Source organism: Cyanistes caeruleus, chromosome 10 (genome assembly GCF_971803275.1).
Source record: "Cyanistes caeruleus chromosome 10, bCyaCae1.hap1.1, whole genome shotgun sequence".
NCBI classification, from domain to species: domain Eukaryota; kingdom Metazoa; phylum Chordata; class Aves; order Passeriformes; family Paridae; genus Cyanistes; species Cyanistes caeruleus.
In genome coordinates, this window is record NC_141710.1 from 15,297,638 (window position 1) to 15,324,175 (window position 26,538).

General features: G+C 47.2%; 1 long non-coding RNA gene across 2 annotated transcripts in view; it reads right to left on the reverse strand.

The window, feature by feature from the left end:
- The window catches only part of LOC147651319 (uncharacterized), a 43,535-nt gene that overhangs the window by 2,421 nt on the left and 14,576 nt on the right, over nucleotides 1-26,538 (reverse strand). Inside the window, exon 2 of one of the 2 annotated variants that reach the window (XR_015274322.1) lies at nucleotides 1,485-1,614. This is a non-coding gene — a long non-coding RNA (uncharacterized LOC147651319). Of the gene's footprint in view, nucleotides 1-1,484; nucleotides 18,549-26,538 lie in introns of those variants that run through there. The other variant, XR_015274321.1, reaches the window with a different exon arrangement.

Here is a 26,538-nt window from a genome sequence, read left to right on the forward strand (position 1 = left end):
ATCTATGAGACACAAAAGCCCCTTCAAGACGTTTAGTACAACCAACAAAGTATTTATCAGCTGTATCTTAGTCTGGGACACGACTCTCTGGTGAGGCAGAGTGCATCCCCCACAGCTTCCTTGCCTCTTCAGAACTAGCAAGGTTTAATTCCTCTTCTTTTAAAACCAGCAACAAAGCAGCAGCACAACTGAGGCAGGATGGGACCTCTGGAGGTCTCTGCTCCTCCCCCTGCACAAAAGGTCCAACTGTAAAGTCAGACTGTGCTGCTCTGGTCTCATCATGTTGAGTTTTTAATATCTCCAAAGACAGAGATTCTCACAGTCACCATTTGACTACAGCCTCAGAGAAGACAAAATTGCATGGAAGACACAGAAAGGCTGGTTCCAGCAAGAGGAAGCAAGACCACACGAAGAAGAGGGAGGTGCAGAATCTGGCCCCAGATCTGGTGGCCTGGTTTCCTGAAGCACAGCTCTTCCCCCATTGCAGTACATGGGTTGCTTCACAACTAAATCTATTTGCAAGGCAGTACAAGCCAAGACAAATTTGCCTCCAAAGTAATAACTTTTCAATTACCTTCGTTATGCCTTGCTCAACACAACAGCACAGCACCTCTTGAGGGAGCAGCTGAGTATTTCTCTCCAGGGTGCACATTTATTATTTTAAGAATCATTTAATTTTCCATCTGAACAAAAGGGGCAAATGTAGGTCCTGAATGACTCCAGGGCCCCGTTCAATACATTGCTGCGTTATCCATCACAGCAATTACACATGGTAATTCATCTCTGAGAAACTTCAGTGAGCAGATCTGAGAGCATTTGACATATCTGGCATGGCTCAAAAAGTCTGGGAGCCCATGGAAAAAAGGGATCATGACTGGGAAATGTGCCATTATGCCCAAGAAACTCAGGAAAAAGTTTCAGTTCTGGGAATTTTAGCAGACCAACAGCCTGCAGCCTGGCTTCCATTACCTTTCCCAAACTCTGGCTTCCCACAGCACACACTCATCCCTGCAAGTCCCATTGCTGGAGCCAATGGGATTTACAGTATTTGTGTGGTGATGTTCTTCACAACGTGTTCCCTGTTGGCTCTGACAGTGAGAGAAATGTGACTAAACACCACCACAGCAAATAGTCCTTCAGAGACACCATTTACTCTCTGAGGTCTGTGTGTCTGTTACGCTCTGAGCGTCTATAATCCATTGTCTCCTCATCAGTGACCTGCAGGGTTTAACCAAAACCCACCGAGGGACAAATAGAAAAGTTTAATTACAATTTCCATATCTAAAGGAATTACCAAGTTCTGATCTTATAGCTGAGATCTCTCCATGCTTCCAACCACTCTCTGCCATCTTTATTTGCCCCCCAGTATCCTTTTAGAAAAGGTTGTCTGGGACAGAGGTTCTGCTGTGGGCTGTGAGCTTTGTGTCTTTGTCACAGATGTAGCCAGGATCAGATATCCAGGATATTCTGCAGGTTCTCCTTACCTGGCTTCCTGTTAGTGGTGTGAGCACAGTCCTGGTCTGTAAGTCTGGGCCCTGAGCACTGCACTCAACTTCAGGGTGATTATCCAGAAGCTCTCCTGCCAGCTGGGAGTGCGTGGGCTCATGCCAGCTCCTCAGAAGGAGAAGAAACAGTCTCAGATGAAGCAACAGAGTTGTGTCCAGACACAGAAAATAATGAGAACCTGAGCTCGCTGCAAAATGCTTCAGCTACAGGTACATGCCTCATGCTGAGAGGCCACTCTGCATGGCAATGTCCAGTGCTGATGTCTGAGGACAGGAATCCCCAGACATTCCCCTCAGTGCTGCTGCCACTCTGTCAACACTCAGCAGTGATGAAAACAGACTGCGAACTGGCCACACAAGTGGTGTCCTGACTCTGTGATCACACATCTAAGGAATATCCCCAGACCCCTGAGTCCATCACACAGGCAGACTGGCTGGGGCCACCTGTCACCAGGCACAAGAAGTGGCTATTTCATTGGAAAGTTAAAGGTTAGCAGTAATTTTCATTGGGTCACATTTGCCTCCTTATGGTTACTCCGGTTCCTGTCCTGCCCAGGCTGGTCACCAGAGTCAGCATCCTCATAGATCCCAAGGAAAGGGTGGCTTGAGTCCTTACTAAAGGAAAAGGTGAAAGTCAGCCCCTGGGATTCTATTTCTCTGAGTCCCAGGAAGATTAAAGGTAATAGGAAGTCTGCTTGCATGTTGGTCTTTGGTCAGGGGAAGCCAAACAACAGAGAAGCAGTGAATTCTAGTAAAATCTTAAGTTTAGAAATATTAACCTGACCCTTTCTTTTGACATTGTGGACTACACAGGCTCAGAAAGCTCCACCCAGATATCCAATGAGCACTCCTGATTGAATGGACCATTTATTTTTGGGAAGGTTTCCCATCAGTGTTCAGGCTGTTGAACACCTGCAAGCCTGAAAAGTCCTGACGCTGCTGCAATTTCAACCATAATTTAGCACAGCCTATATAGAGACCTCAATCCCCTCAGCCAGGGTACTTTGGCAGACACAGAATGTCCTGCAGGCTGTGTTGGAAATGTCACATGAAAGCCTCTGAGATGCAGACTCAGAGAAGAAAACACATTAAATAAGCTGATATTCACAGCCCAGGTGCTCAAAGCAGGATCCACCCATGAAGCTGTGGACAATTTGCATCCATCAGTGAGGAATTGCAGCTGTGAGGCAGTGGGTTTCTTTCATGTTCACCTGGACAGCTAGGTTTCTCTAGTTCTGCAGGAGCTGATGGAGATCAGTGTGTGCTTGGGGACCGGCAGATCCTCTCCCTGAGCCCAAACCTTTTGCTACAGAGGTCCCTGAGACTGGCATTGATCCAGTAGCATTTGCAGGAGTCCAACACCCAGGACAAACCCCAGAGAGAGCAGCAGAGCTCCCTTTGCCGTAATTTTTTCCTCATTGTCACAGCTGTTGTAAAGCAGAACCCTGGCATTTTTCTGGATATAGAACATATGAACAGGTATGAACCTGTTCCTGACTCTCCTAGTTTTTGAAGAGCAGAAAGCAAGGTGAATTGAAAGGGTAGAAATGACAAGCAGATCTTCATAATGCACATAATGCATTGGTGAGTTCTCCACAGAGCTCATGGGAGGTGACCTGGAAGTTTGGCTAATTGGAAAATCATCTCTGTCAGGTAAAGGGCTGCTCCTGAATTATCATTTCTCAGAGTATCATTACTAGCAGGGGAGCAGAGAACAGCTACCTCAAGTGTTTGCATTCCTGATTCCTCTCCTTTCTCTATCCAGCTGGTAAACAATCTATTTCTTTACAACTCCCCAAATTATCACAAGTCTGGAAATGCCTGACTGCTGTGTCATTTAGCATACAGTCCCTCACAGTGCCAAAAAAGCACATGTCACTTGGCTCAGTAAGAAGAGAAGCATGGCAATGCTTGGATGTTATTATTCCCAGTACCATGCCCTATCAAATAGCCCAAGGAATATGGTATTTCCACAGTCCACCCAAGGTGACACTGCTTTTGCTGGAAGTCTGTGCAGCTGGGAGCCTTCTTTTCTGCCTGCAGGAACAGGAGCTCACCCTGCTCACCCTGCTGCTGCTCACTGCCAGGTGTGACACTGTGTTTGTGGCTAGAAGGGCAGGAACAGGTCTGAAACTGGTTTTAATTTGTAATGTGCACCTTTTCTGCCAATTATGAGGTCCTACATGCTCTGAAAGTGCCATATACCAAGTAACTGATGTCCTGTATGCACAGTTCCTCCTGCTACTGAAGGCTTTGCTCTGTGTACAGAGATATTTTGCTGGCGTTTTTAAGCAAACACTTTGCTGTCTGATACAAACCAGGTTGTCACATTCAGGTGAAGGTTTCCCAAACTCTTTTTAGGTTTACAAGTGGATTTCTTTTCCTCTTGCCACCTTGGTGCACTTCTGCCACACACAGTTCATCGATGGCTCAGTGAGGCAGAGTCAGGACACAAGTCCCTTTGCCAACAGGGTCCTTCAGAGTGGCCATAAGAGCCTCTTTGCTGCTCTACGTCAACCTCTGCAAGGGCTAAATCAGGACTTGTACAAATACAAAACATGAGGCATGTGTAGCTCTCATCTGCCTCCATCTCCCTCTTGAAAACCAAAGCACTTAACTCTAATTGTGTGGACTGGCTGTCAGCTACAGGGAAGGCAGCAGGGTGAGTTGCAGAGCAAGGAGCTTAGCAGATTTTTTAGCAATGTGGGGTAGGCTTTTTCCAGGAATACCAGAGCATGTGAGCACTGCCAGACACATGAAACAGGGAGAACCACTGTATCTTGTTAGCACTGACAGACCAAGGAGCTGTGTAGAGATGTTGATCTCCCAAAGCCTTGCACAGATTAGGACGTGGTAGAGTGAACTTTCTTCCAGCGTCATGTTTAGAGGATGCTCTTTGTTTCCTTTTGCTGATGGTTGGAGTATAGCCACTATAAACATTTGACACTATGCAGGGTAAACAGAAATAACAAGAAAATAACATGGCTAATTAGCCGCGTGGATTATTTTAACCAGCTCCCTCTGGAATACCCTCATTGAACAGGGTTAGATTTCTTCCCTTCCCCCTACAACAGATCCTCACATTTAATTAAACTGGAAACCTGGCTGTGCCTGGCTCAGATGGAGTGTTTTATCACTTATATCGTCTTTGCAGGCAAGAGACACTGCAGCTATTGCTCAAGTGGAAAAGTGGCTGCTTTGTACATTTCCTTTGGGAGGCTGCAGCTCCAGCCACCTCAAACAGTGGCAGATGAAGGCAGAAATCCAAGATTAGAAGCACTAATTTCCATACCTTCCATAGGTAAAACAATGATCCTTGATCCTTTCACCTAATTGGAGGGGCTAAAAATCAAAAATTGTCAGGGGAATGGGACAGAGGAGATGGGTTTAAGCTCAGATCTCACAAGGTTAGAGAGCTTCTCCAACAGTTTACTCCAAAAATTATGTCAGGCAGTGTTTGGAGAAAACAGGATGGCCATCCCTTCCAGACAAGGGTATTCCAGGCAATGAAATTGATATAATTAACAGCCAAGGTGAAACTGCACCATACAAAATCCTCTCTCCCATGACCTGATCAACACGTTTTCAAAGAACACAAAATCAAGTCCCTCCAGAGAGGGAGGGATCATCCCACAAATAAGACAAGATACTGGACTGAAAACGCAGCATTTCATCTGCACTAGGTCCTGATAAGACCTTAAAATGGAAACAACATTCCCAAAAATATTTATTTATTTAGATCATAAATTCTTTAATGTCCTGACCCTGACCCTGACATTTTTCCATGCTGTCACAATTTGTCACCCCATTATACACTGTGTCCACACCCAGCCAGAGACTGTCTGCCCCGAGACAAGCCTTGCAGAGGGCTCAGTGGCATCCTGGAGTTCTTTGTGCTACAGCTGGATTTGGTTTTCATGTTCAACTACGAAGAATTATGTTTGAATCACATAACTGTACAAAATTTTCACTTTCTCGAAAGTCATTTTCTTCTGACAGGCTGAATTCCTCCCTTGTGTCTCTTCTTACACTAATGTGGAGCTTTTCAGACAAAGACTTCAAACTAATTGTGAACAGCAGCAGGTTAATATGATCAAAGGAGCTAATAGGCTTTCATACGTATTTACATGATATAAGCTCCCAGATTCAAAGACTGGATCAAGAGATTTGAGATAAACTGCATGAGGATTATTTGTCTGCCTGTTGTGCAGAAGAGAACTTGTCTCTGCTCTTTTGGATGAGTCAATGGAGTATTTGCCTGGGCTGGGAAATTGAAGCTTTTTCAGTGACACCCAACTTTCCTCGCCCATTATAAACACAGGGTCAGCTGGGTAGTGGCATTATCCTGACTGAGATCCTTGTGCAACAGAGAAGAGAAACAACATCAGCTGTGGCCAGGCTTTGAAATGCTGGGAAGGTGCTCACAGGCAGAGTCTTTCTGCTGAGCAAGGAACACTGAGGAAAACACAACAGAAGTGAGCAGAGGCTGGAGGCATTCCAAGAAATGTGCGGGTTTTTAACTGGAGGATTGGGAAAACTTCACCTAATGAAAGCACTGGCATCTTCTGGCTGTTTAAAATAAGTCAGACCAAGGAAGAGGAAAACACCCTGATGGAGGGATGCTGCTCTAAGCAAGGTCCAGGCAAAGCCTAACAGGTCTGTTCTATTTACTTTGTAGAAAAGTTAAACAATTTGAATGGGACAAAATGAAAGAAACCCATGACAGAAAAATAAGCTTTTTTATTTTTTTGTTTAAAGAGAGGTGTCCAAATCTCCAAATCTCCAAATCTCCTCCACAGGTCAGGGATGGGAACTCTGATTTCCTTCTTCCATCATGCCAGTCCCTCAGAAGAAGAGCTGTGTGGGAACCTCGTAATTTTTTCATTAAAATTTTTTAAATCCTTCTCTTTTTTTATCCCCAGTTCTGAAGTAGAAAACCATGAAGTTTTAAACTCTTCCAACATACTCTCAGCTTGTAAAAGCTCTTTTAATTCCAATGTCTAGTTTTAGTGAATTCAAGCTTCTTCTTGGTTTGACCTTTAAAGCTATATGAGAGGTATAAACTGTGGATTTGTTTTTGAATCAAAACAGATGAAAAATGGAAATCATCCAAAGCCAGTATATGAATACAGGATAATTTAAGCCTCTTTTCCCTAGACAATATTGTGCTGAAATTGATATATTTTGAAAAAGATTTTCATTTAAATCAAAATAGCCTTTTTTTCTTCATCCAAAACTGTAAAGCTTTTCTGGCCATCTCTATTAGGGGCACAGCTGATTATTATCTTCTCTCTCTGCGTATGACGTTACTGAGCACAGCGGAACCCACTCCTGCAGCTGGGATGTGACAGGGAGCTGTGCCTTGCAGCAATGCTGGTGCAGCAAAGGGGGACAGTGGGTTTGAGGAGGGGGAAAAGTGTCCCAGTGCCAGCAGTGTGGCTTTGTAATCTCCCTTCATGCTCCCTGTGCCTCAGTTTTTGACCAGTTTCTATGAGAAAGAAGACAAAGGAGAGGCGGGGGCGACAATACACTGTTACTATTGTGACCTTCTGCATCTGCAGAGCTTTGCAAAGCTCTGCAAGATCTCCCCAGGATGCTGTTTAAGAAAGCCTTTGCATGGCCTTTTTGTTTGACCAGCAGATTTGTGGTTTGGTTCCAGAATAGCACTGTCTCAATTGAGAAAAATAGTCTGAAATTTGTCATCTGCATTAAAAAAAAGAGAGAAGTAAAGTGAGAAGGATGGGAAAATGTGCTTTTCTTATACCCACACTGCATGGACCACAGTGCTCCACAGTCCAGCCCCAAGACTTCCCAGTATCCTGCATGGGCAGAGGGTATTGGGCAATGAATTCCTCTTCCTCTAACATAATCGTAATTTATGCATAGAGGTACACAACCTTTGGAGATTAAAACCCATTTCCTGGAAACTGGAAGCACATTAAACATGCTGATCCTTTTTGGGGAAAGAGAAACAAGGGACATGTCCTGTTCCCTAGGAGGACTTCCTCTCCTAGGGAAGAGGCCAAAGCCAGTGAGATGGGAGCCTTGGTGTCGAGCAGTGTCTAAAATATCCTCCTTGCATCATATTGGTTCTTTAATTGTCACCAACCACGGAGGAACTGATTGAGCCCAGCAAGGGTCCAGAAAAATAGATAATTTCTCGCAGGCATCTAAAATTCATGAACGCTGTGGTGGTCCTGTCACACCATTGCTATGTTGTTCCACGGCCCAGAGTCTCCCTTGAAGGGCAAAAATATCCGGGGTAATTTTTTTTCCTGAGAGTGGAATACATTTGGGTTGTTAATGCACGGCTCACACTTCAGGCAGATCCTCACCGAAGGGCCGAGAGCTCGCCTCAAACCGCGTGTTGTAAATTAACTCTTAATGTGATGAATGCATTAAAGGGCTGCAAGGCCTGAAGGATGTGCTCGGAAACCCGACATCCTGATTAAGGGCTTGATTCATAAAAGCTTTACGCACCATCTGCGCAGGTTTCTTTATTGGAATTGTTACTTGGAAAGAGCTCTTGAGTGGCTTCTTCCCAGAGAAATGGGGTTAGGAGTCTGGACAGGCAGGCTCACACGAGTGCTCGCAAGCATATGTACCTGCAGGGGCAAGGACAAGGAGTGGGCACGTGCAGAGACCCACAGGCACTCATCACACACTCCTGTCACATGTGGCTGCTGGCCTGGAGCTGCCCGTGAGGCTGAGCTTTGTGGGGTGGCCAGTGCTCCTGCTCCAGGCTCAGACACTGCTCAGCCCACAGCCTTGGTCCTGCTCAGGGATGTGTCCATGTGTCGCCCTGAAAATAGAGTTTTCTGACATTGTTTTCATAGTTTCTAAACACTTTCCCAGGAAAGTAACTATAAACATAGATGTTTATACATTCTATTAAAGATATGTTTTTTGGTGGACGTTTCTTAGGCCCAGTGTGGTTAGGAAGGTGGTAACCTGACTATCCAATCCCTGGCCCTTGTCAAAAACCTATAAATACTGAAACAACAGAAAAAAGCTGCTTCTTCCTCTACCACACCTCGAGCAGTTCTGTGTAAATCATTTTGTGTCCGACAGTGACATCCATGCATGGCTACTGCAGGCTGAGACTGGGCCAGAGCCTCCCCAGCCACAGGGCTGCCTCTTCTGCTGGGCCTTTGGGGCACAGAGCTCCCCTGATGCTCCGGCCTTGGAGCAGCAAATCCTGCTGGGCTAGGGTGGAGTTAACTCTCTTCACAGTGCCTGGCCTGGGGCTGTGTTTTGGATTTGTGTTGGATGCAGGGCTGAAAATACAGAGATGTTTTTGTTATTGCTGAGCAGGACTTACACAGAGACAAGGCCTTTTCTGCTTTTTGTACTGCACGATGAAGTGGAGGATGGGGATGGGGGAGAGGCTGGGAGGAAATGCAGCCAGGACAGATGACACAAACTGACCAAAAGGGTATTCCAGACCCTATGGCATCACATTCAGTATATAAAATCGTGAGAAGAAGGAGGATTACATTTGGAGTGACGGTGCTTGTCTTCCCAAGTCACAGTTATGTGTGATGAGGCCCTGCTCTTCCAGGATGGCTGAACACCTGCAAGGCCATGGGCAGCAGTGAATTAAGTCCTTGTTTTGCTTTGCTTGTTTGAGTACTTTTTGCTTTCCCTTTTGAACTGTCTTTATCTCCGCCCATGAATTTCCTGGCTTTTACCCTGCTGATTGTCCCCTTGATCCTGCTGGTGAGGGGATGAGCAAGGGGCTGTAAGGGCCCTGATGCTGGCTGAAGTTACCACAGCATCTGAGAGAGGAAAACCTCTGTGGGACTAATGAGGTGGTGCTGAGCCAGTGTGGGGTCAGAGGGGAAAACCCAGACAAATTATGGAAAACATTTCCAAGAGGAAAAGCTCTGGGAAATGACCCATGCTGTGTGGGGTTGGGAGGTGTGGATGGGCTCCCTTTGCTTATGCCTCATGTACACAAATCCGGGGGCTTCACATTTACAAAAAGATTCAGGCATCTCATGATGTAAGAATTGCACTGGATCCTCCCTGGAAGGATTTTATCTCTTTCCTGCCTTTTCCTGACAAGAAAGAGAGGTGGAAGCCAGCAGCACTGGTGCAGGGGCGCTTACCTGGGCTGTGGGGCACAAACAGCATGTGTCCCCAAGGGGCTGTGACCAAGGCTGTGTCTCTGCATCCAGAAGGGACAAACCTTTCTGCTCTGCTACCTGGGCTCCTGCCTGGGGGAAAATCTGTCCCTTGAGGAGGTAAGATGTTTAATTTCCACACTGGCTGCATGAAAGAAGATACATGGCATTTTCTATATCGCACGGATCTATAGAGAGGAGCAGTCAGAAAATTGCCGGAGGATAAAAGATAATTCATATTAAACATGACATTCCAAGGGGATCTGGATGAATCAGGTTTTAAGTGACACCCCACGCTGATCATGACAAACATCCCACATGCAAAGCAGCCTCAGGAATTTTACAGCCTTTACTTGAATATCTCACACAGGGAAACCAGGAGAGTTTGCCAAGCTCTGAGCAGTGGGGCAGTGCTGTGCTCTGTGCTGCATCTGTCCCATGCTATGGATTGAAGGACAGCCTCAAAAACATCTGCTCTTGCACCAGCCCTGCTGACACTGCCAGGGTCCACAGTCTCCTGGCATGTCTTTAGGACATGTCCCGCCTCTCTGAAAATCCCTGCCACCTTCTACCTGGTTTAAATTGGTATCCTGCTAGTTTCAGTAAGGATGCTGTGGGGTGCAGTTAACCACCTTACCTAAAACCTTCATGATTACATCCTCCTCAAACCTTCTCCTCTCCCTGCTAAGAATCCCAGCTTTTTTATTGTCTCTTCCTAAGGCAGCTCTCCCATCTCCTCCACTGGTTCAGTCGTCTCTGGAACTCCTCTAAATATTTCACATCAGCATGATGACCAAGGCTGCCCACAGTGCTCAAGTGCATCTCCAAACCCACAGCAGAGCTTGGACTCAGGGTCTCACCACCCACCTCATGTGCCAGCTTCTTTGAACCCAGGTCATGGCAGCTGTTATCATTGGCTCGGGCACTAGGAACATATCTAGTCTAGTCCTACAAATTCTGAATTATAATTTATACCCTTAATTTCCTAATGCACCACTACAATGTGTTCCCTTGTGCTGAAGGGAAAGGAATCAGAGGAAGCTGCAGAATCTGTCCTCTGCACATCACCCAACATGACTGGATGTGCGCAAAGCCAGAAGCTCTTTTCATCAAAATTTAGTGATGACATTTATCCTGATTTTAATTATAACGTGCTTCTGTAAGTCTGCTGTTAGTGGGATAGAATAATGGCCTGTTCAATCCAAGCAGTCTGCTTGATCCCAGAGATGTTTAATCAGGCAGCAGCAACTGTACCTGAAATCATCACATTAGCTATATGGCAACATCCCTCCTCTCAAGATGCTGCAATAATAAGTCCCTGTTCAACAGGAGGGGAGTTTTATTTTAAGGGCATAAGGAAAATGATGGATTTTTCTGGGTTTAATCTCAATATTTTTTGTTATCAGCATCTGCTTCAGTCTCACAGCCAGTGTCTGCTCCAGAGCCCTGGCACAGCAAAGGGGAAGTTGTAGGTGGCTCATGTGTTTCACCCACTGCAGTCATGTCTGACCCCAAGTGGAAATGGGAAAAAAGAGGAAAAAACAAGTCAAAGGATAGCAAATAAAAAAAAAAATTAGAAAGTAATATAAAAAGATTGCTCATTTATGACATTTAGGAGTGTTTAATTTTCAAATGTTCTGTCAGATATTTGCTCAGCAGGCAAATACAGGGATACAGCAGCTGGGAGTGGAGAATTGGCTGTGTCCAGGACACAACTGCATGTGCCAGGAAAGAGAGAACATGCTATTCCTTAGCACCCTATTAGGACTGTCCCAGGCAGCTCCCATTTGGGGTACAGAAACTCTGAGCAGCCAAGAGAGCAGGACTGAGCCGGCAGAGAGGTTTGCCTGAATAAGGAGTAATCCCCACATCTTTGTCCTGTGCAAAGGCTGAAGGTCCCTGTCTTGCTCTCCTCTGCCCATGCAGCTCAGAGTCAAGCTGGAAGAATAAGAACCTGAATAATGGCAAAATGAAAAAGACAAATTAATTTCCCAACATTGATTGTAATAACAATAAAAATAATTTTTAAGGAAATTTAGTCTGGCAATTTTTAAGTAAACCTCAGAACTTTGAAGATGGAGAATTATGTTCACTTTGATAATGCACAAGGTGATCAGGGCAAACTGGAGGGCCTGTCATGAGAGCTTGTTTACAAAGCTACCTTTTTCCATTTTTTTTTTTTTTTCAGGCAGTATAAAGCTGCAGTTTAATCACTGTTTGCTGAGGAACAGCCACAGGAAGCTCTGCTCCCAAGAGCAACAACCAGAGACATTCAATTTTGAAGCTGCCAGTCAACAAAAGGGCATGAAGTTATTAGCTCTGAAGGCTCCATTACCTGTCGGTTCAGACCCCAGATACCATCTTTCATAGATTTTTCTGGGGATTCCCATTTTGATTACAGCTAGAGGCCAGATTACTGCTAGGTGGTTTCCAAAACCTCTCCAGAGGAGTAGTAAACACAACTTAATGTTCAGAGTTAGTGCATTTTGATAAAAACAAGCAAATTAACAAAGTAAATTTGCACAAGGATGTTTCCATCCAGGTATGTGAGTGCTTTTAGGACAAATAAAATTTCATTATGCAGATGAAATACATAATGATGGGAAATTTTTGTGGGCAGATGGGACTGTTTTGCTTCCTGTGTTCCCTGTGGTCCCCGGTCATCCCCCAGGGCATCCCCTGCTCAGTCAGGGGATTCTCCTCAATTCCCAGGGCAGGTTGATGCCAGAAGTGCCCTTCTGCAGGGACAGGATGGGCAGCACTGCATAGGAACATCAGGAAAGGTCTGATTTGAGCATTGAGGAGAAAATAAATAAGGACTCGCTGCTTAATCCCTGCTCCAGCCAGGACTATTTCATATTTTTCAGTTAAACTGCAGGAGGATTTATCTCTCAAAGAACAACTTTGAACACCTTAAAAAATGCAGGCAGAGGCCACAAAATGATGGTGTCAGACAGACAGAAATCAGCAGATAACAGGGTGAGGAGTGAGAGAGGGGTCAGTCCCTGTCCATCTGCCTGTCTGGCTGCAAAAGTAAGTGGATTAAATCAGGAAAGTGAGCAAAATCCCCTAGAGTGGCAAATAAGGTTTTAACTGAGTAGCTTCAGTACACTCCCCAATCTCACTGGTTAATAGACTAGGAGGTCTTTTTAGTATATTCCTCTTGGAGTATTTCCCATCATTTTTATCTTGAATAATCACACATTCCCTGGTCCCCAACCCTTCCCTTGACAGCACAGCATTAATAAGAGTTTCTGAACTGCAGAAGCTGCTCAAAGCACAGCCCTCCAGCTGAAGTACAGGGCTATCATTTTACAATTTGCCTGTGGGTAATGGAGTAAATAGAATGGAGTTCATATAGTCATGATTTAAAAGGAAAAATATCTGTATTTATGGTCAGAAAGGAACGTGCTCATGGATATCCTCTCCTGTGAATCTGTGCATATCAAGCTGGGTGATGCTGAGCAGCTGCATGTGAAGATGCTGTAGTTAACAAGTGGTGGTGGCATCTGGACAAGATCAGAGAGGAGGGTGAGGATCACAGGGAATTGTAGAAGCACCAAGGCAGGCTCGCCCACACTGGAGGCAGCTCGCTGCCTCTCAGGACTTCAAACAGGATAAATTCACAGGGGGTCCTTCCTCTGCTTTGCATGCAGCTGAGGAGGAGGAAAAATGTCTCCAGGGAGCAATTTGGAGATGGCACCAAGCCTGAAGTCCCCCTCGTGCTCTGACAGACTCCTTTCTCTTCCCAGTGCCCATGGAGAAGTTTGGGGAGCAGACAGCTAGTACAGCCAGACAAGGACAAGGCAGCATCTGGGTACAGAACAGCCTGAAACCACCACCATGAAGCTCAGCACTGGAATTGGCTGCTCCCCTCTGGCCCCCATGCTCTGGGCAAAGTCTCACAAAAGCCTCCTTCAGGACCTAGGAGAAACTTCTGACAGTACCACCAAGCATTACAAAGCATCTGAGAGCTGTAATCTAGCCTTGCTGACACATTAGGCAGAGTTGCTATCCAATTTATCTCTACTAATCCGCTCTTATACAGGTCTGTAAGATAGAAATCTCCAAAATGAAGGGAGAGCTGCCAGAAAGCATTTGAATTGACTGTGGGTTGTTCAACTGTTTTAGCACACTATCATCCTAAATTGCCTGCTGCTCAGTGCCTGTGCTGCCTGCCCTAATGGCACTTCTGTACCACGCAGAACTGGAGGCTGCATCCTCCTGCGTTTATGAGAAACCAGGACATTACGTGAAGGGGGAATAAAACATCTCCAAGATCAGTTGCTAGCACCAGGGATGTTTTATTTGTTGGTCCATGGGAGAAACTTTGGAAGAGCATCAGGGATGCCCCAGGGGCTGAGCAGTCAGACACACAGTCATCGCCAAAGGCCAGGAGCAAGCCCTGGATTGTGAATTCATGGAGCTGATAAAACACTGCTGGCAGTAGAAGGAGGTTCATTTAATGGTGTTTGGCCATGGTTTGGAAGGATCTGCCCCAGCAGCCTTTAACTGCCATAAAGAGGCTGAGTTTTGAGAATAATTTGCTTTTACGTTTTCCAGTTCAGGGAAGAAGACATTCCTCACCCCTGCAAGGGGTCTCAATGTCCCTGCAAAGGTCAGAGCTCCCAAAACCCATCCTGAGCATTGGCTTTATCAGAGACCAACGCTGCTAAGACCTGGGGACGTAGTAGCTTTCAGGAACCTCCCTCAAACCAGTCTTCTTTGAAACTTTTTTTATTAGGAGACAAGTTGGAGCCTGGCTTCTGGAAGCCTGTTAGCAGCCAGTGATATAAACAAAGCTATTGAGTGAGAAAACTGGTGCCTTGAGGAAGGGCTTTTCTCTGAAACTGGAAAAATTAACTGTGAAAACTCTTGTTTTGAAATACATCAGGGATGAAGGAGGCAGTGAGGAAGGTAAAACCACACAGGCCCTTCTTGTACAGGGAACATCAAGTCTTCACTCAGGCTGAGTTGGGGGGGAATGTGGGTCTGCTTGGAGCAGGCTCAGAGTGACTCTGAACCCTTCTGCAGAGGACCAGCCTCTCACTCTTCCATATCTGTCTGTTGCAGGTAGTCCTAGGCACAGTTTTGGGGCAATCAAGCCATTTCCAGCATGCTCCTTATGCAGCACAGTCACAGCAACACAGAGGGTGCAAGAGAGCTGCCAGACACTGCAGGCAATAGAGACAAACCTCAGAGAGAGCACAAAAAGGAACGAAAGCACTCTGAACCCAAGACGCTCAGCTCAAGACAGGCAGATCTTGGTGGCAGGATGAGCATGCTCTGCTCTGCAGACATGGCTCCTCCAAGTCTCATTCAGCTTGTGTGCTTGTGACCCTCTTCCCTGCTGAGCCTGGCCAGACCATGCTGAAGGTTAAAGAATGGGCTCTGGGAGGCATTGTGGACCAACACTCCAGTCTTGCTGCTCTAAAGGTATCGTGTCACAGCTCTGGGTGGGAAGGAATGATCTCCCAAGTTATGGTCAGGAAGAACACAAGTCTGTGTTGCACCCCATCGTCTGATGGGCTGGGCTACAAAGGCATCCCACATCCTGGCTGAGAGTTGCCAGATTTTTCTTTCCTGCAGAACTTAGCCTTCCTCTAATTCTTGTCTTAGTTAAGCCAGAGCACATTTTAACAGGAAGACATATGGGAAAGCTGCAGTAGCTACGAGGAGTGAGCCAATGCCTTCATATATCTCCTTGAGATCCCTCCTTCTGTTGGAGGGAACAACCTTATTCACAATTCCCCAGTTTACCCAGATCAATAATTCTGAAGCCTCTAGCACCTGGTCAAAACACTGGGTCTGGGGACAGCAGCAGAGACAACTCCAGCTCACAGGATATTTAATTTAGCCGACACCACAGAAGGATGGTGTCTCCTGCTGCAGGGATCGCTCAGCGCCAGCGTGAGAGCCACAGAGCGCCCAGCCCCGTGTGCTGCTGCACAGAACTGATGCATTATGTTATTTCAGAGGCTGTTGTAGTGAAGAGGAAACAAGAGTGTCACATTAGCAGCAAAGGCAGGTCATCAGTGTAATAATTGAGTACAAGATCTATCCAGTGGGGGGGTAATAGAATAACAAGCAATCAACAGCAATACAGGAAGAATAAATTAAGCAGCGTGCGTCTGCTTTCATCCAGGCACAATTAATGTCATTAGTCCTGAGAGATCATCTGGCTTTCTGCAGAGAACTTGTGAGTCAGGTAACTGTGCCTGCACACAGAATGTAGCTCCAGCCCCCACTCAGCCCCTGGGGGAGATGGGTGCAACAGGCACACGGTTACATCCCCCTGCAGGTGCCTTCCCTCTGAATGTTCCCCTGCCCACCCCAGAGCACCAGCCCAGAGGGTTTTGGATGAACCACTCATCACAGCAGTTCCCAGGGGGTCCTGTGGCCTTCAGGCCACACAGACCTATGAATGTCCATCAGCTGGTAAAAGGCTCTCAACAAGACTGGTGAAGCTATGGCCAAAAAGCTCTGGGTTAGGTACCAAAACCCAAGGTATTTGGAGCTCTGAATTTTATCCCCAGCTTGAAAGCAAATATATTGTTCACAGGGTGAAACAACCTGTTTACAGCCTCTTCGCTCCCAGCTGAACAGTCACATTGCCTCTTGCCTGCAAGTTATATTTGTCACCTTATAAATTAATCACTTTCAGCCTGTTCCTCAGCTAAAGCTGTTAAGATCTGGAGAGTCTAGGACAGTTTAATCTAGAGTAAACAACTCTGCAGGAGCTCTTCTTATTTCTGCCTTGGTTTTCTTTTTTACCTCTAGCATGGAAAAAAAAAAATGGGTTGTATTAATACTTTCCTGATGTTTCCTCTCAGGAGCAAAACTTCAAAGTGATTTCACAGTCTAGCTCACTCCTGAAAAGAAATAAATCACGAAGTCAAAGAGGCTGGTGGTGGAGTGGTGGCAGGGATTGTTAAAAAAGCTGTTTCCAGCCTTCTCGTTCCTACCTCACTGATTATTGCAACAAAGGAGGAAAAAGGCTGCAAACCAGCACACACAGCACAAGGGACAGAGGGGCTGGGACATTGCTGACAACAGATAACAGAGAGACTTTTGACAGCAACACAAATCATCCCTTCACCCCACAAAATAAGGAAAAAGGACCTGATTTTTAAAATTATATCAATCTCTAACAAAGGAAGATGCCCTGAGCAAGGTAGCTCAATAAATATCGGCACCACATGACTTGGAAAAAAGAGACTGGCTTAATGAGGCTGCAATTTGGGCAGTGGGATGTAGGATGCAACTGGTAGATGTGGAAGCAGTCCCCCTTTGGTCACAGGTGATCTTGTAAGTAGGATGCTCTGAAGAAGACCAAAGGTTGCCTTTTGCTGTGAGCCAGAACTGCCAAAGGGGTGGGCTATGAGAAAGCTTTGTGATAACAGCTCAACAAATGGGTTGAGCAATAGCAGGGCTGAGGCAGAGGCTGTACTGATTAGTGTACTGCCAGTGCTGAGGCCTCCCACACAGACAGCTCTGTCTGCCTTCCCTTCCTTCACACACTCAAGGATGCCACATTCATTAGCGTGTGTCTGAGCTCAGCGCTCTCCATCCCTCACCCGGTGTCCTCTGCCTGTTTATTCAAGCTTAATGCCAAGGCAAATAATCCTCCTACGAGGTGCTTTTTCACACTCCTGGTGAGCAGCTCTGTACTCTGGGTTAAAAGGAGCAACCCCCATCGCTACTTCATCCTCGAGGAGGGGGATGGCAGAGTCAGAGCTGGCTGCCACCCTTGTCCTGCACTGGGGGATGTGTGACTACAAGTGCTTCAAAGAAACATCACCATCACCTCCAGGCAATGCTGAGATGCCTGCAGGGAAACTTTCTTCCCATTTTTTAGCTGACTGACTTTGAAAAGGGCGAGTCTGGTCCTCCATCCTGCTGGAATTTGGACTAAAGGAGGGTTTTGAGCCCAGGCAGCGAGGGGTCGTTGCTTAATGCAGAAATACTAATGTTTTTAAAGGGATCATGATGCGAAATTCCCATCTCTGCCCAGCATGGCCTGGGAAGTCTAATGTGCTGCATAAATGCAGGGGTGGCTGCTTGAAAGATCCCCTGTCCCAGCAAGAATAAAGGAAAAGGGACATGTCCACCTGGCCATGGGGTGCAGAGACACTGGGGCTGGAGGCAGCAGGGGGCTCTGGGTACTCCTCATCTGTAGTGTGCACACTGAAGGGCATTATTAGTGCTCAGCAGAGCTCAGGGAGTCTGTGAAGCTCCCTGTAGATCAACACCTCCTTCTATTCACTTCCATCTTCCTTTTACTCAAGTAATATCCAGAAAGTGTAAAATTATCTGTCTCCAGTCACTGCCCCGCCACATCCATCTCCCACCTGGGAATGATGGGAATGCAGATGCTGATATGTCATTTCACAGAAAATCCTGAAAAACATCTGCCCCTGCAGTTCTGAGATGGATTTGGGTCAGTCCCAGGGAGATTTTTACTAAGGGAGCTTCAGAGTTCCCTGCACCAATCCTCATTAACAGAGCCTGCAGCAGCAGTGCCAGGGAAGCTGAGGCAGGGGAGACCCAGGAAAGCCGAGGCAGCTGCCTCCCTTGAGCAAATCCAAGGTTTTTGGTACAGGCAGGGCAGCATTTTGAAGATAAGATAGTGCAGGGGCTTTGGGGCAGGAGGAAAAGAAGAGAGAAGAGACAAGCTGGACAGAGAGCAAGTATGTTTGGGGATGATTCTGACAAGGTCCTGGAGAGACATTCAGGGGGGGACCAGAAGCCAGGGGGACAGGAAGGAACAAGCTCAGAGGATGCTCTGGCTTTGTTTCAGCATCCCAAGCTCCTAGAGAAGATCTGCAATAGCATCCCAATGGTTAAACAGCAGCCAGGCTCATTTCCTCGCTCTGATGTGTCTTTATGTAAGGGAGCCCGGGATGCACAGCATGCGCTGAGGATCTGGAGGTGGGAGCCCCTCGGAAATGAGCAGTGCTTTCCTCTGATTGCCACCTTCAGCAAGAAAATTGTCCTTTCAGTTCTAATTAAGAAAAAAAATAAAAAGGAGAAGATCAATATATGTGTGTGCATAGATATAGAAAGCAATTGCAGCCCCCACAGAGTGAAAGGAATAAATAAAGAAGTGGGAGAATGATTCAGTAGCAAAGGCTGGTTATGTGCGTGCCCATTAGCAAAACTTGGAGAGGAACAGGGCTAATGACACTGAAATAATAAAGTCATTAAAGTGAACAGCCAGAGCTGGTGCTTACACCTGTAAGTGCTGCTGAGCCTTTGAGTAGATTAAGTTCATTTTAGTGACCGAGGCTGCCTCTTCTAAAGTAATTATTGACAGATCCATGAGCTGTTTGCTTTGCATTTAGTGATCAATTAGTATGCAAACACTCTCGCCTTCTCAGCCAGGCCTGTGGGATGTTTCTGTAGTTAATTATTTAAATACTTAGGTGACAGGATAACGGATTTCAGGAATTTTGTCGTATTTAAAGCCTGGCTGTGCCTTGTGATGTGGAAACAATCTGACTCCCATTTTAAAATTTCCATCCCAGCAAGAATTTGCTCAGTTAGAGAGGGGAAGTATCTGCAGATGCGTCATTAAGAGCATGCAATAAAATGGAGCATTAATGCAGTGCTCTGAGCTGGGAATGTGTAGATGGGGAGGGCTGGTTTGAGGGGGAGGAAGAAAGGGGATGCCAGGAAAACCAGGGACTTTCTGACTCAGTGCTGCAGTTAATAAGGATTCTAAGGAAGCACCCACGGGAGAAGACCTGGATGTCGTGGTTGTAAGAAAAGGATCCTGAGCAGGGTCAAATACAAGAATTAAATAGAAATGCAGAAATATTTAACTCTGTTATTTCCTGCTTGCTGCCCCAGTGACAGTGAGGGGCTTTGAGCGTGACCACTGTCTGTTCCTATAAGTGTTCCAGGCACTGGAGGACAGCAGGAGCTCTGACATTCTGCTGCTACCCCAGCCTCAAACACTGTGGGTGGGACAACAGCCAGGACCATCTTGTCAGGCAGGGATAAAGGTGTCCTGACCCAGAAATATCCCTCTCAGACTGCCTTGCCTGACAAAATCTCAGTTTTAAAACAAAACCTCTGCCCCTTTATTTGTGGTTGAGAAGGAAGAACCAAGCAATACAGCCCAGCAGCACTCAATGTAAAGATGAGGGTGCACTGCAAGCCTTGGTCAGTGATTCACAGGTGGCTTGCCCAAGCCTCAGCCCCTGAGAGATGACCCATGCCAGTGTGGCTGTCTGCAGGAATCTGTTCTTTGGGAAAGAGGGTGCTGCCATCCTGGAGAATGATGTCTCATGATACCACCTTGGGTGGAGCTGCTGCTGTCAAAGGGGGAACTCAGCTTTAAATGCCTGTCATGGAGAGACCTCTGAGAAGTGTTGAAAGAAGCCAGATGATGCTGAGTCACCACCTGCAGCCCCATGTGCTTGGCCATTTCCCTTTGCCCCTGCCCAGGTGGAGCTGGTATTCATGCAGAAGCCTGCAGATCTGTCCTCCCCATCTCTTCTGGAGTGGACATTCAGAAAGCCCAGATCTGTGCTGGCAATCTGGCTCTGGCCCTTACTAATGAACTCCATGGCCCCCAGTCTCTTCTCCAGACTACAGGTGTGGATTTCTCACCCACACACCAGCAGAGAACTGCCACCAGCTAACCTTGGATCCTGGCTAATGCTTGGATCCAGGCAGTGCTGTGGCTGGCAGGGGCTCCCCTGTGCCAAACGTGGCAGCATGAGCCAGTTTGGCCTGCGAGCCACCAGCCAGTGTCACCTCAGGCTGGTCCCTTCAGTCTGTGAGCTGCAGGTTAGTCAGCTCCTGCTGCAAGCCTTGCAGTGCCCATCACCTGGATGAAGGGACCTGGCAGGGGACAGACCCACTCTGACCGTGCCAGAGCAAGATGGAGCCCTGCAGCCCCTCATCAGCCACATCCCAGTCTGCTGCAGAGCTCCTCTCCCCCACAGTCAGATGGATTAACATGGCAAACCATAACCAAGCAAACTCTCTCTATCCCATTATCCATCTCCTAAACCATGCTGTCCTCCAGTGCAGCATTCTTTGCAGAGCAAAACAGCATTGATTTCGATGCCAGTTCTCCAGCCCTGTTATTTATTTAGCATGAAAAGGCTAGTTTGCACGCTTCTTCCTTCTCTGCTTATCAGTCAAGGGATGTTTACACCGTGAAAAGCATCTGTTAAGACAACAGCAGCTTTCTCCATAGTAATTTATTGTCCTCAAAAAAAGAGTGGGGCAGTTTAGCATCATGTTAACGAGTCTGTCAAACTGACTGTGATGGCTGGGGAAAAATACAAAATAAAAAATGAAGTTTATATTGAAATCAATGGGAGTCTAACTACTTTTTAAAATGACATTTTTCCCATTGGGTGTCGATTAAGCTGTCAGACTTAATAGGCCTGTCCCAGAAAAAAAATATATCTTCAATAAATAAACGGCCTAGATAAATACATTAATAATTGGTATGTACAGAACACTCCTCTGCTGGTACTTGTTATCTTTTTTTTCTACTCTCTCAAGTTTACATAACTGTCTGAGAGCTAAAAAGCATTTAATTCTCTCCTAGCATATGGCTATTAAGTAGGATTTACTGTAAAAAGTGCTTTCTGACATGTGGCTAATGAAGTCTGTGTATGTCTCAGCTCTTTAATAGGCTCTTGAACTGCAGCCACACTTCCATGCTGCTGAGGACTGAGCAACAGTCTGCCTCTGCTATCTACCAGCTCCAGACTAATTTGGCAAGTTTAAGGAGCTCCTCATCACTTCTTCCTCCCTGGTCACAGCTCCCCATCCCTGCCTTTGGGGGGGACCAGCATGCCCAGTCAAGCAAGCAGTTCATGTGCTGGATGCCAGGAGGAGAAATCACACAGAGGATTTTAGGCACCATTGGGACCTCCTGGGTCCAGGACTCCCACAGTCATAGCAAGTCCAAGACCTAAAGAAGGAAACCATCAGGATGCATAGAATGAATGGTTTTGTCCTGACATTTTATCCCATGATTTGTCCTTCTCTCATTTTCCTGCCCAAAGACTCTATAGGAAGAGGATATCTAGACACAGAGATGTAAAACCAAATGAAAAGCTTCACCTTCTCTGGATTTTAGTAGCAGCAGACATCGCTGAATTTGCTGGAATTACCTTGGGTATACAATCACAGCTTAGCCCTGAGTTTTGCAGACTCTGTGTCCATGCCAGTACACAGATGTTGGTGCAATAGGCTCAGGACACAGTCTGCTCACCCTTCAGGGTTTGTAGGGTCTCTGTCCCTCCACTCTGGGTGTTTGGGACTGCCCCATTCACATGTGGATCTGTGATGCTCATTACCAAAATGTTCTTCCAGATAAGAACATTTTTCCAGGTTCTGTACAGCTCGAACAAGCCACTTACTGAGCAGTCATCTGCTAGAGCTACCTGCCAAGAGCCTTGTGCCAGCTAAGCCCTCTCTCCCAGGACCTCAGATTCTCAGGCAAGGACCTTCATGGACTCTTCCTACAAAAGGTAAGCACCCTTTCCTATAAAAAGCCATTCCTTGCTCCTCTTGCAGCAGGTTTTTCAGCAAATAATTCTTCTGGATGAAGTAGATGTCTTTGTTAATTCTCCTGTCTGAGTGACACATAAGGTGCTGCTGAGGCCCATCAGCCACTTCTGGGGGTGACAAGGCTGGATGGGGTTGGTGAATCCTGCAGTCAAGAACAGCCAGCCAAGACATCCAGGGATGCTCATTAACACCTGGCCATTCCCATTAGAGCAGAGATGGCTGTAAGTCACAAAAACAGAAACTCGCAGGGAGCATCTCTCCCTGGCAAGGCTGATTAATTCCCTGGGATGAATCGCTTGCCGTGGGGCATTGGGGGTCCCCTGTCACAGGGCTCGGAGAGGTGGCAGCCCCTCCCTCCTCCTCCTCCTCCCTGCCGGGGCTGAGCTGCTGTTGATACAACTAAGTAGGGTTACTTAAATATTCACAGACTCCTTCCCCCACGGTGTTTACTAGGAATTTACATTTCCACGAGTACTTTGATTTCACCACATTTCCTTTCATTCTTCCCCCAGGGAAAGGCCACCAGGGGAGGTTTCTTCTCCTTTGCTTTCCAGCAAAGCTTCAAGCCCTCCCATTCCAATTTGGAGCGTTTCCTTTTTCCTTTCCTCTCTTCACTTTTCTTCAAAGAAAGAAAGCTAAAAGACAACACAGGGGAGATGAAGGAGAGCCTCTAAAAATACCAAAGTCCTCCCCCACCTCCAAAAAAATGCCACATAAAACCCCCCCAGCATTCCCAAGCATCCCAGGCTGATGAAAGGAAAGGTCTCTGCAAAACTTCCAGAGCTAAATCCATTGCTTGGAAACACTCATGAAAACTCATTCCTGTTCTACGCCCAGCTTTGCCAGACACCCCAGCGTGGCTGCTGCTCTGCACAGGGATGCTCCCCAGACTCCCACCTTTCCTGGCAGGCCTCGGGCGGTGTTTGGAGGCAGGAGAGCCCCCGTGCAGCCGGGCTCGCTGGCAGGCCGTGTTGGCTGCCAAGCCAGCTGGCCACGGCGCGGGTGGGCTCCTGCTGCTCGGGCAGCTGCCGGCCTTTGGCTCCCAAGCTGTCCAGGCAGAAGGAGCTGCTCTCCGCGCTGGCAGCCCGGCTCTGCAGGCAGCCTGTGGGCCAGATGCTGCGTGGGTCTGCGCTGCAGTAATAACCATAATTAATAACAATAACATGCCTGCAAACCATGATGACAGCAGGCACTAATCTTTCATAATACTTTTAAGACAGGAAGGGGAGAATCCTGCCGTACAAGTCCTGCTGTATATCCGTTTGGAGCCAATACTTAGAGGAAGCAGAAGACCTCTTAAATGGCATGCAAATTTGTTTTTCATTGAGCCAGGTTCTATCAAAACCTTCTGTCTTTACGCTGTCGCTGAACTTACTTTGTCCCGGTCTGTGTCTTTTGCATTAGGCAGCAAACATGGTCTTTGCAGACAGAAAATATTCAGCAAAATGGCAATTTTATATGGTTACAGCTGCTTCACTAAGGTGGGAACTTACTGCTGTGCTGAGCAAGTGCCAGTTTGGTGCTGCTGCTTCTCCTTCGGTGTTTGACTTGATCAGCTGGGAGCAGGGTAGCAGTGGTGCTACCTGAACCCGTGCTGGTGAGGCAGTGTGCAGGACACCTGCAGGACTCCCAGGAGCACAGCAGCTCCCTGGGGATCCCTGGGGATCAGAATATCAGGGCTCAGTTTCCCCAGCCCTGCCGTGTGACAGTGTAGAGGGCAGGAGCTGGCAGAGCTGCCCCCTCCTCTCTGCACAGCGCTGGTCTCACACCTCCCCATGCTGCGGTCTCATTTATTTCAGGCTCATCAGCCACCTATCCTCCAGGAAAACCTTTGGTGTGTTAAATTCCCTGCACAAGAAAGAAGGATAGAGCACAGGCAGCTTTGCTAATCACCTCATCCCCTGCCTCCCCCAGGCTTTCCTTCCTGTGCCAGCTCCATTAAAACCAGTTTTTGCCCCCACTATAAGCCAGAAGTTTCTTGCCCCACAGCATAGTTGATGTGGCAGTCTAGGAGAAGGTGGGCAGCCATATCCAGGCTGTCCCAGGAAGAAAGGGCACCTTAGAGAATCCACACCACGAAACTGGCTCTTTGGAAACAGCTTTGGAGGGAAGACTTTTGAGGGAGAACCCCCCACATCTGCTTTTTCTAGCCCCACAGTCATCTGGGCCAGAAGGGAGAGAGCATTGTTCATGTTCCAATTCACAGCCCTCTGCCTCAGTTTCCCTATCTGTGACATGGGGGTTGGATAACTACCTCCTAATGGAGGTAGTCACACTTGAAAATCAGGAGCTTTTCATAACTGTAGACAACCTGTGGGTACCTAGATATAGTGGCAAGAATTTATGAAGGGAGCGGAGCTCCGGGGCAGAGGCGTTGGAGCACGGGCATCACAGAAACAACAGATGCTATTTAAAAAGTGCTGTTGCATTGTTTGCTGAACCCTGCAAGGAGTGATTAGAGAAGGTCCCCACGAGATGTCAGAGCTGATGGTCCCCTTCACCCTGTTGTGTCTCAAGTTATGAGACTCACTCCCACAACAGTCTGGTAGTTCAGTGGCTGGGTGGGCTCTGCTAGAGTGGAAATATCTCCCAATTACACTAATGAGGTGCAAGTTCCCCAGAGGGATCTGGGTATGAGGCACATCGTTTTAAGAGGATTTTAATTGGCCTGGGAGTCTGAGGGCTACTGGAGGTGCACACCAGCCAGTGGAGGCTCTCCAGGGTCCTGCTCCTCTCTGGGTGCTGGAGATAGACAGGAGGCTCTGCACACTGGCCACTGTCACGGCTGGGATGGACATTGGGTGACCTCAGCAAGGACAGAGTGGTTCATACCCACACCAGCAGGACTCCCCAAGGCACCTGGCAGCAGGTTGGGCTCTCCATTGCCCTGAGGACTGGAGCTTTCTATTCTCCTATGTGGCAAAGCATCGACTCCAAGCACCCGTGGAAAATGGAGCCTTGCTCTTCAGAGGGCACTCTCAGCATGTTTGCTCCCAGAGAAGCTGACAGGAGAGCTGCTTTAGCTGCTGCTACTCACAGAAGGGAAAATCCAGAGTTTTATCCTGCAGAGCCCTCCCAGCCTGTGTGGCTGATGAGAGCTGCCTGCTGCTGTGTGTTGCAGGGGCAGGACTGAGGGACCAGACACGGGTGATGGAGCTGAGCCTTGATCATGCAAGGTTGGGGTTGCCCTGTGAAGTCTCTAAACACCCAAGAAGGGGAAGGGGAGCTCTTGCAGGGGTGATAATGTGGCAGTATCACGGGGGAGACGTCTCTCATGGACAACTGCAAATGTCTCCCCTGGTCCTTGCTGCAGGGGATAGATGCTTCCTCAGCATCTTTCCTTCTGGGCTGGTGCCTCTTCAGGGGTGTAGATTCCTATCCCTCCCCTTCATGAGCCATGAATCAGCTGTCCCAGTATCTTTCTCCTCTCTCAAATGCTGTCCCTTTCCCTCATCCCATGCCTCCCTGCCTCTTCCTCCCCAAAAACAGCCATCCACGGAAGACAGGCAAGAGTAGTGGTGAGATGAGATGGGAGCAGGACATGAAGATGTGCAGGGGTCGACAACAAATGCAGGGCAGAAGATCCTGGCTTTGCCATGCCCTGCCTGCCTGCTACACCTGTGCTCCCAAACACTCTTCTGGAAGCTGCATGCCTGGATGTGAAAATTCCCAGGGTGCTTCTTTCATTCACAGTGTGACAGCTCTTGCCATGCTGGGACGTGAGAGCCTGTTGAGAGGCTGTAAGATATCATCCAAGGCAACCCTTTAGTGTTTGATTTATCAGAAAGGTGACCTTGGGAGGACCAGTGTAAAATTTGCTGAAGAAAAAGATGTTTTTCTTTGACAAGCACCACAAGGTCCCAGTCTGGGAGCTCCTGCTGCAATACCAGCCCCAGCACAACATGAGGGTGGATGGAGAGGGTTTTTGTGTTTGTGCAAAAGTAATGGTTGTACATTAGTGCATGGATAACTGTGGGGTTCACTGCAGATCGGTGGATGCATGGATGGATGGATTCACTAAATAGCAAAATAATGCAGATCCTCAGAAACAAGATATTTGAAAAGTCTTGGTAATGTCTGCTCTGAACTCACTGTGACTGTCTGCTTTGTCAGTCTCAGATTCAGAGAAATGGGAAAAGCTTTTACAAATCTCCTTTATATGCCAAAGGGGTAAACAAAAGGGATCGCCTGCTCCTGTAACTTGGGGTGAACTTGTCCATCAGGTGATTGGAAATCTGAAAGTAATAGAAGCTTTAGAAAGAAATGCCATTATCTATCAGCATTGTATTTGCACTCTGTGTTAATCCTTTTTAAATCAGAGCAAAGCAGTCCTTCATTTTGGAGTGATTTTGGATGTATGAGAG